Source organism: Amblyomma maculatum, chromosome 7 (assembly GCF_055883805.1).
Source record: "Amblyomma maculatum isolate TAMU_Amacu chromosome 7, ASM5588380v1, whole genome shotgun sequence".
In the NCBI taxonomy this organism is placed as follows: Eukaryota; Metazoa; Arthropoda; class Arachnida; order Ixodida; family Ixodidae; genus Amblyomma; species Amblyomma maculatum.
Genome location: NC_139350.1, coordinates 8384719 through 8404500, shown reverse-complemented (window position 1 = coordinate 8404500; position 19782 = coordinate 8384719). Strand labels below are relative to the sequence as shown.

The window sequence follows — 19782 nt, the reverse complement described above, 5'->3', positions numbered from 1 at the left end:
TTACAGCATAATTGTGCTCAGAACATTTTCATACTTTCTGAAAAAATTCTGAACACGAAAGACAGGACCGTCTGCTGGAATTTTGCTGGCAATGTAGTTACAAAAAGTTTGTGACGATGTGCGGAGGGTGTGTGCATTTAAGCTCAAAGCAACGTTGTCCCCTGCGGAACAGTACCTAAGAAAACTTGATGTGTGTTTATTATTCAGGGCACTCTTGCTGTAGGAGCCGTGATTGTAGTTTATGCATGCTGATGTATAAGGTCTGTTTCCTTAGACATCATTTGCCATACTCTTTAGATCTGTTATGCTACAATTGTCTACCTATGTATTGTTTCTTAGCTTGTGTAATATTTTTTCACTTTTTCGAATGTATGCGTCGTCTCATGCATCTTACCTTTTGTTTGTCTTCCGCTTTGCGTATTATGCACTAATTGCTGATACAGATGTTTCAGTTCTTTATTACATGCCGCAAACTAAATGTCCATATCACAAAGCACCTGGACTATTTTTTGAAATACTGCTGTTTCACGAAGGCTGTGACACAGCGGCCTTGACGGCCGGTGAGCAGCATTGGATAGTTATTTTTCCATGATGGCAATAAACACAACAAAACTTCTAGGGGGAACTCTGTATCACCAAACTGCGATGAGGCGAAAGCCTCTATCGCGCGATGGTCCGAAACCCTCCACTAGGGCATCTCTTTCTGTTTTCACACCCACCTTCGCGATGACGTGATGCCTTAAGCTACCAGCCAACATATAAAGCCCTGCTTTAACCGCGCCATGTGAACGTGCCTGCGTGGCCTGCGTAGTCTTGGCAGGCTCATTCTGATAAAAAACCCCGCCCCATATGAAAAGACTGGCCCGAGTTGGCAGCTCATGCCAAACTTCATGCCAGGAAGCCCTATGTTGTGAGCGATTCCTCTGTCCGAGGGAGACACAAGGCACACACACAGCTGGCCGTGAAAGAAACGTATCTTTACTTTACAGAACTTGTCAACGCCGTCCTAAGTATTTGTGTTCTGTGTGGTCTCCTATTAAGGCGATCACCGTTAGACCCATGCTCGCGGATCGTGTCCCTCCATCCGTACGCTTTCGTTAAGTGGGACGCTGTAGCTAGCCGCTGACATATGGCCGAGCACTAACTGGACGATGTGGGGCCCTGCTTCATGGACTTTTAAAGGCAGGCTCCCTGCTGCTTCCCGCTTGCGACCCTCCGGAGGCATCTCCGGAGGGTCGCAAGCGGGAAGCAGCAGGGAGCGGACAGGAACCAGAGAGAGAGAGCGAGGCGCCGGCGCACCTCTCTTTATAGGGGTCGAGTGGGGAACCGGTCTCCCCTCGGCAGTAGAGGGAAGGGGCAGTGGGGGCAGCACACAGGGAGTGCCGGAAAGCAGCGCGCCCTTCAAATACGATGCGGTGCTCCCCTGCCTATAAAAGTCCGTGGAGCAGGGCCCCACATCGTCCAGTTAGTGCTCGGCCATATGTCAGCGGCTAGCTACAGCGTCCCACTTAAAGAAAGCGTACGGATGGAGGGACACGATCCGGGAGCATGGCTCTAACGGTTATCGCCTTAATAGGAGACCACACAGAACACAAATACTCAGCCAGAAGGGCGTGGCAGGACGGCAGTGCTTACTAGCATTCAAACTGCGCGCCAGAGCGCAGGGCATACCAGCACTGAAACCGAACGCCTTCGACGGAGAGCGGAAGCTTTATAGCCTCCGCTTGGTTCGCTACACTCAACTGGGCCACTAGGCCCTATGGGAGTGTCCACTCTTTACAATATCCTTTCCTTGTGGGTATAATCAGACTATCGGGATGAAAATCGGCCGTCGGGCTCATGTATAAGCTAGTGTCAAGGTAATAAACTGTATAGACTGTCTTCTCTTGTGTGTGTCGTCCCGTGCGCTTTATCTTCAGTCAAATTACAATGCACCATCAAGACCAACTTCAAGTTTTGTTAGACTGTATAGAGTTGGGCTGGAGTCAGCCAGACGTCCGGAGTTGGGTTGGCTTGAATCGACCCGATGGCCAAGGAGCATACATACGCAGCCACGTAGGGCTAGCATCTCCTCTCCCCTCTCCGTGCTGGTCGGGATGGGAACCGTGAGCTGTTCGTCAGCGTGCTACTCCTCTACCTACTTTTTTTAACGCAAGCTTGCCATAAGGTATATTACAGAAACTCATGTAACTTATTTTCGGTAAGGAACCGGAGCCGGCTCGCACTCTTGTCGTTGTCGGTGAGCCATTTAGAGAAGTCCTCTTCCCTTGTTTCCCGCCTGCATGCGGTTCCCCTGATCGACAGCTAGCGCTGCGGCGATCTCGGCCTGATAAAAATTGGTGCATATGTAAACCTGGACAGGTCAGGATGAATAATAGTGAATTCCAGTCACAGAACTAGACCGGTTCGCACACTCTACAGCGAGCACCTGAATCCGGTAGAGAGCATGCTTTCCGTGTTCGTGTTCCGGCCAGAGCAAGTAGGTGGCTCTCGGGAAGTGAGGGGGGAAAGCCCGTCATCCCTTGCGCTTCATGTATGTACAATATCGTTTGTTTTCAAGTCTAGAACGCATCAGCGTTAATTACCCACGCTGCTTCTTGAGATGTTCACATCAACAGTCTATGCGATTATTTCATTCATGTTCGCACAGCCGATTGCGGGCGCACTTGGTAAGAGTTCGACACGTTTTGGAATAAAACAAAATCGCGCTTCACTGTTTTCAGCCATTCAAAGCATAGTAATAATTAATTGGCATCGAGTTTACAAAATAGAAATTCATAAAACAGTTTTGCAGTCGCTGTTTGCGCTGAGGCTGCTTTCTAACTCGCTATTCCCACAAGAGAGTGCCAGTTCGTGACGAAAATTTGAACCAAAACTAGCGGCAAGTATTGATCGTCTGCTACAAAGCGCAGAGGACAGACGAATACGTCACAACTTGGGGCTGGCTGAGCCAATTTCGGCGGAGCAGTCCTAACTAATCCACGGAAAGACCTTGGCTCGGCGATTGCTCCTCATTGCGTTTACTCATACTCCGACCTCCTAGGTGTCGTACAGACAAAGGCCCTCCTCCCCCCCTCTTCTTGACAATTGACAACACCCGGATACCAGAAGTGGGCAACGTCAGGATTCTTTGTATTCTGATACAAAACAATGACAAGAATACCGCAACGATCACTCAGCTGATGGTGATGGTTCATCAAACAATCCGCCTCATTTGCCGCATAGCCAATCGCCATCGTGGCATGCGCGAGCATGACCTCAGACGCCTGGTACAGGCATTTGTCCTGAGCCATGTTGTGTACTCGCTCCCCTACCTTTTTTTCACGCAGGTGGAGGAAGACAAGGTTAACGCCCTCATCCGACAGGCGTACAAGGCCGCCCTCAACTTACCCCGCTACACTTCCAATGAACGCCTTCTTCACATGGGCATCTATAACTCCCTAGCTGAGCTCACGGAAGCCCACCGCTCAGCCCAGTTGCAGCGATTATCATCTACCCTCACCGGCCGGAACATCCTTGTTCGCATCCATCTCTCACCTCCCGGTCACTGCTCTAAACAACATACACTTCCCCCTGCGATACACCGCGTTCTGAAGGCACATCCCCTGCCAAAGGATATGCACCCAGAGCACCATGTCGCTCGCTGCAAGGCACGCGCAGAAGCTCTTCACAGACACTATGGCTTCTAGCCAGAGACCATTTACGTAGACGCTGCCTCATACCCCTCCCGCCCTGCGTTTGCCCTCAGCGCTGTTTCCAACTCTTTGCAACTGGTCGCGGCCGGTACAACTTTTGCCTCCACTTCCCTGGAGGCGGAGGAGGCGGCGGTTGCCCTCGCCATAGCTACTACCCGAGCCACCACCATCTTTAGCGAATCTAAATCCGCCGTACGGAACTTCGCTCGCGGTCGGATCTCTACCCCAGCCTTCCGGTTCCTGGCCCCCCTCCCTCCACCTGAACACCCTATTCAATTAATATGGTTGCCCACTCACATGGGTTACCCAGGCAACGAAGCAGCTCACTCTTTTGCTCGAGGATACGTCAGCCGAGAAGGGATTGCCACTGCCTGGGGAGATGCTCGCGAGCGCATGGTATCCAATCACGAAATCTCTCTCCATTACCGTGATCAACGAACCATCTACCCCCCTCCTCATAAATCAATGACTAAGCTGCAACAGGTGACGTGGCGCCAGCTTCAGTCCGGTACATTCCCATCCCCTGCTTTCTTATCTTTGATCCATCCAGGACTGTTTTCGCCGCAGTGCACCCTGTGTTGGGCACCTAAAGCTGATTTTGAGCATATTACGATCAAATGCTCGGAATTCCATCCTCCAGCCACTTGGCACATCTCCGACCTTGAACGATGGGAGGCTGCGGTGTCCAGCTCTGACCCGGCCGTTCAAAAGCGGCTGACGGACTGGGCTTTGGGTGTCTCTGGGAAGCACCAGCTTCCGGCCACAACACGCAGCCAAGAGCCGGCCCGTCATTAGCATGTAATCACTTAAGGCTCCCAAATTTAAAGTTTTTCACCACCACCACCACTATTGCGTTTAGAAGACGCGATCCGTGTTCCGGGTCTGCCTTTGGGATGCAGTTGCATTTAAAGAAGCACGAAGCGTTGCTTGGGAACGGCTCCAGCTCTGCGACTGAAATTCACCCTTAGCTGGATAAGATCGCGCCGGTTCAACCAGGTAGAGTTATGCTCAACATTATACAAGGCTGCAGATGATTTTAACATCGGCGGACGGGCATTAATAGCTCAGATGAGCTGGGTCGTTAATAATATATTTTAACACTGTAGGGCCGCGCCCAAGGATAATCACTTGCAGGTGTGCGTCTCTGCACGGCGCCGTCACCCGACTGTCTGCTTCTGGTATTGTAAAAGCGGTTCCCCTTCTACTAGCGTGCCGCGGGTGGGGAGAGCCGACCGAACCGTCGGCGCCGGATTTGCGGGACCGTTTTAGCCGGAAGGTCATTCATGGAAACATGCGTAGCGGAACGTGCTGCTGGGTGCTCGCATGTATGGCACCCTTCGTACTGGCCGGTAGCGAGCACCCAAATGACCCTTCGGCCCTTTTTTTTTACACTGCGACTTTGAGCAGTGCGAAAGGAATTTTATCCTGTCTGCAGATGCGACAAAAGAGCCCCCGAAGAAGCATTCAGGCGTTGACTCGGGTATTGTGTTCAGAGCGAGCAAACCAGAAGCTCCCCTTCAATCCGGCGCCAGGCCTGCAGAATGGCGGCTGGTTGATCTTTCCCTTTCCATGTCGTTGCTCGTAGTGGTAAACACGGGTGGCGCGGGGCAGTGCACTGTGGAAAAAATTCAGCCAGCAGCGGCAGCGTGGATGAGGCGACGGTGTGCGGGAGACAAGTGGGAAGAAAGTCTCACGAGAGGAGAGGGTTTGACACCCTCACAGGGGAAAGAGTTTCGCTGTGCTTTGTTTGTTTGTAATTTGTATTGCTAGTGGGGCCCTGGGTTAGAGGCTAAGGCCAACCCATGGGGCTGTGCTCATCTAGCATATTTCCTTATTGGACAGTTGATGTGTGGGGCTGGCCTCTGAAAATTACCGCCCCTATGTCTTTGTTTTGTGAAGGTGTAAAATGAGACGTGATCTAAGAGAGTTCAGTCCAGTCTGAGCTGGGGCTCCATGCGTAGGCATGTAACGCGGCTGTTCTGCTTAGACTCTAACCAGTTAGGTCGAAGAGTAAAGTAGCGCAGAGTGCTGTTTTTGTAAATTCATTTCATGTTCCAGTTTTACTCTGTATATATATGTCATGCTGTAAATATATGCTCTACCATCATCACCTTCTAGTACGCCTCCTGGTCTTCTCTACTCCGAATTACATAACAGGAAGGGTTTAAAGAACCTTCCGAAGAGGAACGAACGACATACATTCTACTGGCGCAGCTCGACAGGGTTCGGCACGTCTCATCTACAAGGACAAGCATCGCACCGGCAACCACAGGCCATCCTACACGGAGCAGCAAGAAACCGTCAAGGGACGATTCTACCTCGGCTGCCACCGACGCCGTTGGAGCGGACGCATCATCCGGGCTCTGGGCGGCAGACAACAAAAGATTTGCGCTGGGTGAGTGGGATTTCTTGCGTTCGTTGAAGTTGGCATGGTGGTTGGTTTGTGACGCTTATGGTTGAGACGAGGAGAATGCTAGCCGCTAAAGAAAGCGAATCTAATCCTGAGAGCGAACCGAGGTCAAATCCTCAACAGGAGCAGCAATCGCTAGGGGGCGGAGTAGAAATGGTTACTGATCAGAGTGAGGTAGTGACTATAAAGGGTGATTACAATGTGGAGAGTAGGTTACAGGCCGGCGACCAGAGACCAACATTGTCACTAGACGCGACAGGCGTCGAGACAGAGAGGATGGCTATTCGCCGTATGGAGTTGGAAATGGAGCTACGAATGCGTGAAATTTAATCCCGAGAGCGACTAGCCTTAAATCAAATGGAGCTTGGGCTGTCGAATGGTCGACTGTCACCGCTTGGGTCGGGACGGAGCGATGAACGAGGTATAGGCCCAGATTCAATACCACATTGTGCGAAAGTCCTGAAGGGTTACAAAATGCCATGTGATGCTGATGTGCCACTGTGGTTTGAGGAGGTGGACAAGCTGTTCGCTACATTCAGTGTGCCGTACAGTAGCCGAGTGCATTTAATTATGCCGGCACTGACAGAGCGAGTCCGGTATTTGCTTCGTAACCTCGACGGAGCAGAATGTACGGACTATGAGGCCGTAAAAGCAGCGGTTTTAAGTGAACTAAAGCTAACCCCAACTGAGTACCTGGAAAGATTTCTGAAAGCTGTGAAAATGAAGGAGGAGACATGGGCTCAGTTTGCATCGCGCGTGGAAACGTACCTAGCATACTGCATCCAGGCTAGAGAGGTGGACTCAAAAGAGGCGCTGACCGATCTAATGGTGTCCGATCGCATTAAGGCAAGTCTCAGCACGGAGGGCATTGAATATGTGCTCCTTCGTGAAGGAGAGAGTTGGCTGAAGCCTAAAGAGCTGTCAAAGGCTCTACAAATCTTTGAGCTGGCAAAAGGTAAAGGCCGGGCTACAAAGCAGGTTACGGTTCCAGTACAGCAAGTGAGCCAAAAACAGATTAATGCTGAGAAGCGCACAGTAAAATGCCACCTATGCCATAGGCAGGGGCACATTTCTAGGAATTGCCCGCAAGGAACGGGAAATGAACCGCGCCAGAAACAAGAAAATGGGCACGGGCAGAGGGTGCAGAAGGTCGCGCTTGTCGATCAGACAGAGGTAAAAGAACCAGTGGTTAACCTAATTACGGGTTTAACTGCTAGAGTTGAGGTGCCGATCCAAAGTTCGAAGGCAGTCTCATCAAAACTTCAGTTTGTAGACTTGGTGGGCGGAGACGTTCGCACAGAGGCAGTTCTTGATACAGGTAGTGAAATAACCGTAATACGAGAGAGCATACTACCACAGGAGCTGACGCAACCATCAGGAACAGTGAAGCTAATGTCGGCTTTCGGCAGATCAATTCAGGCGAAGTTAGCGACGATTCCTATCAAAATATCTAAGCTAGAAACAGTTGAAAATAAAAAAAATGGGCATAGTATGTGCCCTCACTGATGAGCTGACCAATGGGGTGAACTGTTTGCTGTCGTTAGAGGACTGGCAACTTCTAAATGAGACCAGTGAGGCGGCGCGCACAAATACCCGTACTGAAGTCGGTGGTCCGCCGGTTGCAGAAGTTGTAAACGCAAAACATCAGAATTCTGAGGCACTGGTATACGAAGTAAGCAAGGCAATGAACGTCGACTGTCCACGAGAGGAAGCTGATTCAAGTGAGAGAGAAGATGCAGTTTCGTTGTCTAGCCAGCTTGAAAGGTTTCGAATAGTGCAGGTCGGCAATGAGAGCTCGAGAAATGCATGTGAGAAATGTGCCTGGGCATGCTAAAATAGCTGGCTCACTGACTGACGGCGCTGAAAAAGCGAGGAGTCTCCAACTTGATCCCGCGGTCGGATTATGCGCAGTGCGCATTAGAACGGCCGAAGGACTCGCTCTGCAGAACAGTGGCGTTGAACACTCCGCAACCTCCCGAGCCATACTGGCTGCTCACTGATGCATCAGCAGCGGTTGCTGGGACTTGTTTGGCACAGGCGACGGAAAAGTGCGATGAGAGGCCTATAGCGTTCGCAAGTCATCGTTTCGGCGCGGCTCAGGCGAGGCGGTCGACCAGAGAGCGCGGCGTTCGCTATTATTTGCGTTCTAAAGAAACTCGACCACGGGCTCTTTGGCGCTGAGGACAATGTCTTCTCTGACAACCGCCTGATGACGTGCACTCCACACGGTGCTAAATTAGATACATGGGCGCTGGCACTCCAGCGTTGCAACATAACGGTGAAACACAGAAAAGGCATTGGGAATGCAAATGCAGATGCGTTATCCAGGCTCCCGAATCTGTCATGGGAGTTGGGAACTAGCGACACCACCATGTCAACCTAGACAAGCGTGAACGTTCCTACTCAGCCGACGCTGTGTGCGGCGAGCCGTGTATGTGATATATCGGACACTTGGAAGAGAGTTCTCGCTGATATTCAGCTAGTGTCGTCAGTGTTGTGTGCGCGGACTTGCGAGTTACGCCTGTGTACATGAATGTGGACTCCCTGCAGAGTGATATTGCTGACTGCTTAGCAGACCTGGACAACAGCATACACCAATGTTGTGTTTTGTGATTTGCTTACTTCAGTGTATATGTTTTTTTCTGAGTGTCGCGGTGACGTATAGACATTGGTGCCCCAGCAGGAATGACATTGCTGCCGTAAAGGTAGCGCGGCCCTTGTGAAGAGTTAGTATAAACGAGCTGATAGCAAGCTCGATTATACTCTTAGAAGGGGCCTGTAGGGCCGCGCCCAAGGATAATTACTTGCAGGTGCGCGTCTCTGCACGGCACCGTCCCCCGACTGTCTGCTTCTGGTATTGTAAAAGCGGTTCCCCTTCTACAAGCGTGCCGCGGGTGGGGAGAGCCGACCGGACCGTCGGCGCCGGATTTGCGGTACCGTTTTAGCCGGAAGGTCATTCATAGGAACATGCGTGGCGGAAAGTGCTGCTGGGTGCTCGCATGTATGGCACCCTTCGTACTGGCCGGTAGCGAGCACCCAAATGACCCTTCGGCCCTTTTTTTTTACACTGCGACTTTGAGCAGTGCGATAGGAATTTTATCCTGTCTGCAGATGCGACAAAAGAGCCCCCGAAGAAGCATTCAGGCGTTGACTCGGGTATTGTGTTCAGAGCGGGCAAACCAGAAGCTCCCCTTTAATCCGGCGCCAGGCCTGCAGAATGGCGGCTGGTTGATCTTTCCCTTTCCATGTCGTTGCTCGTAGTGGTAAACACGGGCGGTGCGGGGCAGTGCACTGTGGAAAAAATTCAGCCAGCAGCGGCAGCGTGGATGAGGCGACAGTGTGCGGGAGACAAGTGGGAAGAAAGTCTCACGAGAGGAGAGGGTTCGACACCCTCACAGGGGAAAGAGTTTTGCTGTGCTTTGTTTGTTTGTAATTTGTATTGCTAGTGGGGCCCTGGGTTAGAGGCTAAGGCCAACCCATGGGGCTGTGCTCATCTAGCATATTTCCTTATTGGACAGTTGATGTGTGGGGCTGGCCTCTGAAAATGACCGCCCCTATTTCTTTGTTTTGTGAAGGTGTAAAATGAGACGTGATCCAAGAGACTTCAGTCCAGTCTGAGCTGGGGCTCCATGCATGCGTAGGCATGTAACGCGGCTGTTCTGCTTAGGCTCTAATCAGTTAGGTCGAATAGTAAAGTAGCGCAGAGTGCTGTTTTTGTAAATTCATTTCATGTTCCAGTTTTACTCTGTATATATATGTCATGCTGTAAATATATGCTCTACCATCATCACCTTCTATTACGCCTCCTGGTCTTCTCTACGCCGAACTACATAACAGGAAGGGTTTAAAGAACCTTCTGAAAAAGAACGAACGACATAAATTCTACTAACACCGGCTTGACAATGTACAGCCACACCAGTTTGCTCGTCTTTGCTCTAAGTGTCGGGTATCCCGACATACGTACGGGGAATAAAAAAACTCCGAAACTCAGAGGACAGTAACACTAATTATTTAAAAATTGTAAGACAATAGGAGCGCCTCAGTGTAACGAAGGCGAAAGCTCGCTCGCGCAACGACGCCCGATTCCCACGCGTCCTCCGCTGATGCATGCTGCCGGTAGTGCAATGCCCTCTACACCTTCTCCCTTTCCTCCTCCTCAACTGACGGCACCCATTGAAATCCTACCCTGAAAATGCCAGCCCTGCCATAATAATGTCATAATGATCGAATAAACCGCTTGTATTAATGATTACTATTACATTCAACCTGAGGCACCGCTATCTAGACCAACAGGTACATGCCTGTGCACTACAAAATGGCGTGACACCACCACACGCCGCGTGTAGAACGGTTGAGAAAAACGTTAGACAACAAAATGAAAAATCTGCAGCCACATGGGTGTCCGCTAGTAATGTTTTACGAGCGAGAGGCCACACAGGGCTAAGCGACCTGAAGTATAGGTAGTGCTTTCCATTGTCCCTTTGGCTGATTATGTGGCTGGACAGCGGCTGGAGTCACCACTGCTAACTGTGAAGTGAAAGAGCCACGACGAGTGTGAAGCGAGCAATGATGCCCAATGGTGTATGCAGTTTTTATGGCGACAATTTAAGGGGTTTCTTTATATCCAATGTGTTCGTTATATCCGGTTCAAGTGAATTCTTTTTGGTGCCGAGGTGTTGTCTCACAAATGCAGTTCAACGGCACAGTTCAGTATTTCGCCTTAGAAAAAATTCATCCTTTTTATTCCCATTAGCACCGGTAACCGAATCCCACGTTAGACTCGAACCTCTTCCGCAGTAGCGAGCAGGTTAGCTGGGAAATTCTTAGGCCAAGAGAAATTAGTTTGTTCTCGCCTCCACCTCGCGGCAGCAAATAACCTGCTGACTATATCGTGTCAACTTTCTTGTATGGGCCACTACAAACGCTTATAGCTTTTGCGTCTTCAAATGCACTGTATTGATTTTTGACTTACGTGCCCATAGAAATATCCTGGTTCTAGGCAGTATTAAAGGCACAATAAATCATACTCTATTTTGTGCCACTGATGGGAACTGTCGGATGACGTACTATTGTGCTGAGGCAGGAGATTAGACTTTATTATGTTTCACATTTGCGCTAATGGGGTAATTGTGAAAGGGAAGTAAACGTGATTTTTGTGTATTAAGCGCAGCTCAGCATGCAAGAGGCGGGACCCTCGATAAACGTGCGAGCGATCTGGCTAGAATGACTATCCACTAAATAATGCCGGAAGTGTCTACGTGTTAAGGAAAAAGTGGCCTGTTCACCCTGCGATAAACGCTTTGAGGACAGACATGCTTCCTCGCTGTACCCTCTCCGGTACAGCGATCCCAGCCACTGCCTTTCCCTCTTGGATACACAGCAGCAGTGGTGGAGAACAAGCGCGCATCACCTACCCCCCAACAGCATCCGGGCAGCCCCCTTCTCTTGTCTCTCTTATCTTCGCCGGCGGCGCGCGGCGTGTGTAGCAGTTGGGATTCAAGGAGCAAAAGAAGGTGTCGCCCAGGTCATCGGAGAAGGCGGGCGCATCGGCGGAGCTGGGGCGGAAAGTAATCATGTCAGAGGTGCGCTTGCTGAGTGTCTGCCTTTTTGCCTGACTGTGCTGCTTAGGAAGGGAGCGCTATTAGATAGTTACCAAATAAAGGTTTACACCTTTTTGGCTACTCCTAGGCGTTTCTGATGTTCCCTGTGGGGACCACTGCAGTCTGAGCTAGCTGAGCGTCATCGCGCCCTGACAGCAGAGTCCCTGCCTAACGAGTAACTTCACCGCTTGTTTCTGGCAGTGCGTTGCGGTCGAGCTTATCTCTTACCCGTTTCGTTCCCTCATGATGTGATAGATCTCGTACTGGTAGCTTCCCGATCTGGGGAACAGTTCTTCGTCGAATGCCACATCAGTGAAAAGGACTTTTTCCCCTGTGCGCGCGAAGAAAGTAAACAATATGAGTTCACAGCATAGCCGGCCGTGCAGTGAAGAAACGCCAACTGCAACAGGAACAGTACCTCTCAGGATGGCAAGGTGAAAGCCCGATATGCAACAAACGCTTGTTTATATGGCACAAATAATGCGATGAGAGTGCTCACTGCGAGATAAAGCCGCGCGCATACATACTATGAGAGAAGCACAACAGAACCCGTACGCCCGTAGTCACTTTGAACACAATACCTAAAATTACAGATTTGTTTTCTTTTATATTTTAGGGTTACCCTTGCATGGGCTCTTTGTAGAGTTTTCATAAAAAGCGCGAAATCCTAGGAACACGTTTCACAATGCACTTTCAACCCCCCCATCCCCCCTTATTGTTTTAGTGGTTGTGGCATTCGGATGCTCAGCCCAGGTATGTGGCCTTAGATCTTTGCACCAGCACTTCGATGAAGGCAAAACGATACAGCTATACCCTGCCAGCTGTGAGGGAACCTGAAACCAAGGACAATGAGCGGTATAAAGCAATATCCGCAGTCCTACACTCTGGTATTAGTCGTTGCGGCTCCCCTTATTGCCCAAGTGTCTTTTCAGGCATCGAACTCAGCATACCATCCCCACCATTTAAAATATAGACGATCCTGGAATTCTAAAGATGCTCTGCTGCGTCTACAGGCCACACCGCAGCACGGTTAAACAATTTCATTTGAGCGCCCACATATTAAGTCTACAAATGTGTAAACATTTTCGAATATGTTTCAACGCATCAGCATCATTCATGATGAAGCTTTTAAGTTCCATTACACTTGTTTCCCAGAAAGCTATCTACAAGACACATTGCCCATTCTTTTTTGCCAAACTCCAAGGTACAATGAGCTCCTGCCATACTTGTTAAATTTTAACTCCAAATTTCAGTAAGAGCGTCCAAATCCCAGCATTGTTCAGCACAGGCCAAGGAAATTTGTCAAACCTTGAGCCATCGCACTAGGATATGACCGAAATCATATAAATTGCAACCACACCGGTCGATTCGGCTGCTCGCAGTGCACCTGATGCTGTTCATTTTTCTCTGAACATTACTTTTTTATTCAATGGGTTCTCTTCTTATGCGGGCACTCGACAGTCAGCGTTGAATTTCAAGTGCTTGCTCGAGATCCACTTTTCTCTTTGTTGTGCGCACCTACATGCAGACAAGCAAACAGCCGAGATGCTTTCATCCGAGGCAGACACAATATTATATATGCCACAGAATCACGGTTGTATAATTTGATTAACATGGTGTTTATATATGTGTGTTGGGTTGTCATTAATACAGAGTTGTAGCTTATCACTGTATGCTACTGTTTGTATCAGAAAATTGAAGCAAAACTAACAAATTTTTGAATCAAAAATTGGAAAATCCATGCAAGCGAGCGAGGATCGGCAAGGGAAGGAAGGCCTTTGAAGCTGTTGCGTCAGGCCCTTAAAGGTATATTGAACAAATATCCAAGAATAGAAAGACAGGACCACAACTGCTTTCTTAAGTCACGATTCCACTGGTACAGACATATAATTTGGGCTACTTTTGAGCGGATGGCTGTATTTTTAACATTTTCTGAGTGCCCGTCGGTTCGAAGGCAGTATGCTCCTGACTGTGAGCCGGCTGGTCTGACGTCACGTTTACCCTCAGCAACGTCATGGCCCCGCGGCCCCGCCGCCGCCGCCGCCTCCGCACTTGAAGTTGGTTGAACGGCTGGGTACGTGCAGTGTCGGCTAAAGCCCCTCAATATGCTTTTTTTAGGGGGTTTAGTGTCGGCGTGTCGGTTCCCCCGCGTCGCACCGTGCACAATGCTGCGGAGTGTGGAATACTGCAGGCGAGAGAGGTCGAGGGGACGCGTACGGAGGGCGCGTATTGCGGGCAATTGTTCGCGCGCTAGGAGGGAAGGGTGAATTGTTTGCAGCGTGGTTTAAAGCTGCATTCTGAGTCCGCTTTCTCGTACAAACAGAAGCAGCAGTTTTAGGGCGCCTTGTACTTTATAAAAAAAAAGCATCAGCTGTTTGAGCGCTTCATGAGTGCCACGGAGGAAGAGAAAAACGAACGGGTGCAACCGCTCACGATAGGGGTGGCTAGGGAAGCATGAGGGAGGCAGGTAAAAGTGACAGATAGCCGGCTTTGTCAGAGCTTTCACAGGAGGCCGCTAGGTGCGGCGATTTTAGGAATATGCATTAAAATACTCAAGACCCTCCTCGACCCTATCCAAACCAAGGCCGAAAGCGGAAAAGCTATCCGCAGACTCAACCACACCTTCGAGGGTACGGTGAAGGAACTGTTAGATAAAGTAAAAGAGAAATGCTACGGCACGACCTTGCCTGCAGCATACCCGAAACCATACTTGGGAAGACCGAACACCCACCTGGACAGGCCGATCACCAGGGAAGAAGTGTTCGCTGCCATAAAGGTATGCACGCGCAACACGGCGGCGGGTGCAGACAAGATCCATAATGCACTGATACGCAACCTCAGCGACGGGGCAGTCGACCAATTGACAACCTTCCTCAACGGGCACTGGGCCGCAGGAAGGTTCCTGAAGAGTGGAAGCATGCAGAGGTCGTAATGATCCCAAAACCGGGTAAGAAACTCCAGATCGAAAACCTCCGACCTATCTCACTCACCTCCTGCCTAGGCAAGCTCTACGAGAGTGTCGTTACTCGGAGGCTCCAAAATTACATGGAGGATGAAGGCCTGTACCCCCACAGCATATTCGGCTTTCGAGCTCATCTCTCCACCCAGGACGTCCTCATACAACTCAAAGAGGAAGTCCTCACCAATGTCCCGAGCGCTGGCGAGAACGCGGTCATGGCCCTTGATATTAAAGGGGCCTTTGACAACGTTAGCCACGCGGCTGTAATGGAAGGACTCGACAACCTCCACTGTGGCGAGAAGATTCACAGCTACGTGAAGGCCTTTCTCTCCAACCGAACTACAACGGTTGGGCTCGGAGACCTTGGCAGCGATAAATTCTCGACCCCCAACAAAGGCACACCTCAAGGGTCCGTCATCTCGCCACTACTTTTCAACGTGGCTATGATCGGACTCGCTAGACAACTTGAGAAGATCGAAGGCATACAGCACGCCATGTACGCTGACGACTTCACGGTTTAGGTTACCTCCGGGTCGCTCGGCCAAAAAGAAGAACGACTGCAAGCAGCGGCTACCTGTGTAGAAGAATATGTCCGTGCACGAGGTCTCACCTGCTCCACAGAAAAATCCGAACTCTTGCGAGTTCACAAAGGGAAACACAAACAAGGGACCCTCAATGTCTCCCTTGAAGGACAGCTACTTCCCGAACGAGACAAGATACGAGTCTTAGGTATGTGGCTTCAGAACGATCAGCGATGCGGCCATACGCTCGGCCTTCTCAAGCAATCGACCACTCAGGTCGCCAGGATGATCACGCGTGTGTCGCAGAAGCGGAGCGGTATGCGAGAGGGGGATACCCTGCGCCTGGTTCAGAGCCTGGTACTCAGTCGCGTAGGCTACGCCCTCCCGTATTTCAACCTCAACAAAGGAGATGTGGAAAGTGCAGATATCATCATCCGCAAAGCTTACAAGACAGCCCTGCACCTACCAATGAACACCTCTAACGCAAAACTACTAGCTCTTGGCGCTCACAACACCTTCGAAGAGATCAAAGAAGCCCAAATGGTCACGCAGATAGCCAGGCTCCAGCAAACTCCTACGGGGCGCTCGCTTCTTAGGCGACTGGGGCTAGGTGCAACTGCGGAAATCGAGAATCGTACTGCGAGCATACCGGACGCAATTCGCCAGACGCTAAAGGTTAGCTCCCTTCCCCGGAACATGGACCCCAACTTGCATGTGGCCCGTAGAGCAGCCCGGGCGAAGTATGTACAACTAAATTTAGCTACAAGATCCACACGGTATACACGGACGCGGCTCCGTATACAGGAAGCTCCCATAATAGCGCAGTGGCGGTAGCTATTGATTCCAACCAAAAGGAACTAGCTAGCGCCTCAGTCAGGGAATGCACGGTAACCGAAGGGGAGGAGCTGGCCGTTGCTCTTGCGGTGGTAGCCGGGTATCGAAACAACACGTCCCTTACCATTCTTACAGATTCTAGAGAAGCGTGCCGTAACTACATGAACGGCCGCATAGGTCGCGCCGCGCTCAGGCTCCTCTAGAGCGCGACCCCATCAAAAGTCAAACACAACATCTACTGGGTGCCAGGACACACCGACATAGCGGGGAACGAACGCGCCGATCAGGTAGCTCGAGGGTACAGGAGCCGGGCTTCCTCCCAATCGGGCGATCTACCCGAGCGAGTCGGCCCTACGTACTCAGATATTCTGAATTACTATAAGGGGGTACGGATCCGCTATCCGCCGCCTCATCGGGATCTAAAACAACAAGAGGCAGTGTACTGGCGAATACTGCAGACAGGAACATTCCCTAACCTGCATATCCTAAGCAAAATTTACCCGTCACAATATCGGGACACCTGCCCATGGTGTGGTAGCACACCTTCGTTATACCACATCACGTGGCAATGCAGAAATAACGACAGCTTTCGTAAAGACCCGAGTGCGGAACAGTGGGAGAGCCGGCTCTCCAGCGGCGATTTGGATTGCCAACTAGGTCTAATCCAGCACGCCCAGCGAGCAGCGAAGCTCAGCGGAGCCCTGGAATAGGGGCACCGACCCTCTGAGAAGGCGGAAGATGGAACTCTTCTGCTACTAGCACAAGACCCTCCTAGAGAAACTAACGTATTTCCTATCCTATCCTATCCTATTAAAATACTTCCCGCTCATTTCTGTTCATAAAGTGTGTTGTTTTGGTCACTCTCACTGCGATAGCTACCATCTACGCTAGAAATCTCAGCAGCAATTTGTTTGTTCAGTATACCTTTAAAGGCGGAGGTTTTGCAATTTGTTTTACACTTTAAGGCTCACATACCGTGCGCTGGCACCACACAAATCTCAAATCTCATGTGTTTGCCTCCATATAGAAACTCAACCGCCACGGCACTGAGCAACCCCTCGCTTTCGGCGTCAGCCGTCGACGGCCTCATCTATGGAGGCAGCGCAGCAGAGGGAAAAGGTAAACCCGATAACAATTAGTGCTGGATCTGAGGCAGAATAACATCTGGGCGCCGCAGTAATTGGATATGTTGTGGTGCCGTCTTCGGGGCTTCGCGACTACTTGGTCTTACAAAGGGCTCAATGAAAGGGTTTGCCCCCACATATCGTGTCTCAAGGGAAGAAATGCTTCCACATTTCAGCGAAAGAAGCTCATACGATGTTGCTTTCAGAAATTATCAGGAGTGCGTCAGCTTGACTTTGTATGGTGGCATTTCAAAACGGTTAGAAAGAGGTCCGCATTATTTTTTTGCCATTCACAGGAGAAATATTTTTTTTTAACACTTTGGTAGCGTCAGCTTTGATGGCTAGACACAGTGGCATAAGTAATGTACTTATTGACTGCAAGCCAGTGGCTAATTTGTTGCATGGAGTCGATAAAATGTTCACTTAATATCAATATATTTTCAGTAGCCTTTATCGCGCCAAGTAAACAGCTTTTGCAATTTGAGCACGTTAGTCATTTAAAGGCGTGCCTTGACCCTGAACTGCTCTGCAGTTTTCGTTTTGCCTTTAAACTAGAAACGGCTGGACGTCGCCCAGTGCTACATGGAGTTTGCGACCGTCGGACATTATTCCACTACCTCTTGGTAAATTTTGATGACATTTAGCATTTCCCATCGTCATCGATACAGATGTCAGCGTTTCATAAGTTTTACTTTAGAACTCTGATGTCGTCGTTAATGACAGATGTCTCAACTAGAATATGTAAACATTTCAATAATTGTCAGTTCGGCTTCTCATGCTACATAAGTTTTTACTAAGTCCATGGATGTTTTCAAACTCATTTAAAAACCACTACAAAATATTTTGAGCCAGTTTGGATGCACCGGGCTGAATGGCACAGTTGTGTCGAACACTAACCTTCAAACGAAAATCTGAATAATTCTTAAATATTGAGATTGTGATGCTCTATTGGCCAATAATGAAGCATTTTTTAGTTTTTGTCACGATCTACTTTTCGCACCAATTGGTCCGTCCAGGCTTTATTTTGTTTGTAGTGCTTATATACCCCAAAGTAACTCCGTAGTGGAAGGTTCCAGGAACAGCCTTTTTACATCCAATTACCAAAATATTTTGTATTTCGCTGGATTGTAGCCACATTTCTCCCAAAATCTAGTATTTAAGTTTCCATTAAGAAGAAGCCATCAGTGAAGAAATGCGGTGTTGAAATTCAAGTGGCAATGTGGCGTTACTGAGAGCGGCCCACACTCTCTTCATGGAAGCCTTCGAGTGCACTTCCTGCCTTTCTGTCCTTCGTGGTGACACAGGTTGAACCAAATAAATGGTATTTGCTTCAGTACGAATGCTTCAGAAACACTTCTTGTCTTTCTACAAGCACCATTCCTATCAGTGCTTGAAAGGATTATCTATCATGTCTGCCGCTATGGCGGGATGTGTTGGTCATCAGCATTCACATGATTAGTTTCGGAGTGAAAGCCTGGTCTGCTGCCCGACCGCCCGCTAAAGCAGAGTCGGGGATGACGTCTGCTTTACTTATTACTGCCGGGCGGCAGAGAGTTAGGTGGGCGGATGAGGTTAAGAAGTTCGCAGGGGTCAAGTGGATGCAGCTAGCCCAGAACCGGGTTAATTGGAGAAATATGGGAGAGGCCTTCGCCCTGTAGTGAGTATAGTAAGGCTGATGGTGATGATGACCATAGGCCATGCTGTCATGATGACTAAAAAATGCAGGAGTACCAGAAAAAGCAAAGAAAAATATTCGGATGATGCACGTAGCCTTCCGCAATTAGAGAATGTGTATGTAGTAATTTTCTATCAAAATCACTACATAGCACCCCTGGGAAGCGGTAGAAATAAACAGTATCACTAGTCATTACTTAAGACTAAAGCTGTGGAACAAATTCCAAGGCCCGATGAGCCAAACTGGGAGGCGATGCACGCAATTTCGAAGGTCGCTCTTAAGTTCGCCATAGTGAAATGAGGCGGGACACAAATTTTAGAAATGTTCGAAAAAAATGAAAGCTTGGCAACCAGATCAGCCAAATTTTAGTGGTGACCTACCTAAACTAGTAAGACACAGTTGGATGAAGAGAAGCGCATACGCAGGGCTGTCATGTGAAATTTTGGTCAAATACAGATAAAATCAAATTTTGGATTTAGCCCAGCGAAATTTCGAAGTCACCACTGAGTTGGCCATACTCAAATTAGGTTAGACATTAGTTGTTGTCATTTGGACGCTGTCAGATTTTCAGTTTAATTGGCTCACCTAAATTGAAACGACTGTGTTGGTCGTGCTCAATCCGCCATTTTCACAAGTTATGCCGCCCTCTCGAAAGAGGCTAAAATTCTGCTTTTGTTTGGAAACGAATGCAGGTAGGAAGCACGTACGCAATCGGGTGGCGAAGAGACAACCGCATACGCGGTGGCAAGGTATGCCCCTGACAGTTGCCGCCATCTGTCACATGCGGCTGTCCCTAACATTAACTGTGCATTTGGGGTTGGCAATGCTTTATCAACCAACACAGCTGGATGAAGAGGAGCGCATGTGCAGGGCTGTATTTGAAATAGGCGGATAAGTCATTATACTTATACGAATTGGTAATATCACCGATTACGCCAATATCGATTCTATCAATATTAGAAAA

General features: G+C 49.5%; 1 pseudogene; it reads left to right on the top strand.

Annotated features, from left to right (window-relative positions):
- The first annotated feature begins 6258 nt into the window (after positions 1-6258).
- LOC146182681 (uncharacterized) lies at positions 6259-7939 on the top strand (annotated as a pseudogene).
- Positions 7940-19782: the final 11843 nt, after the last annotated feature.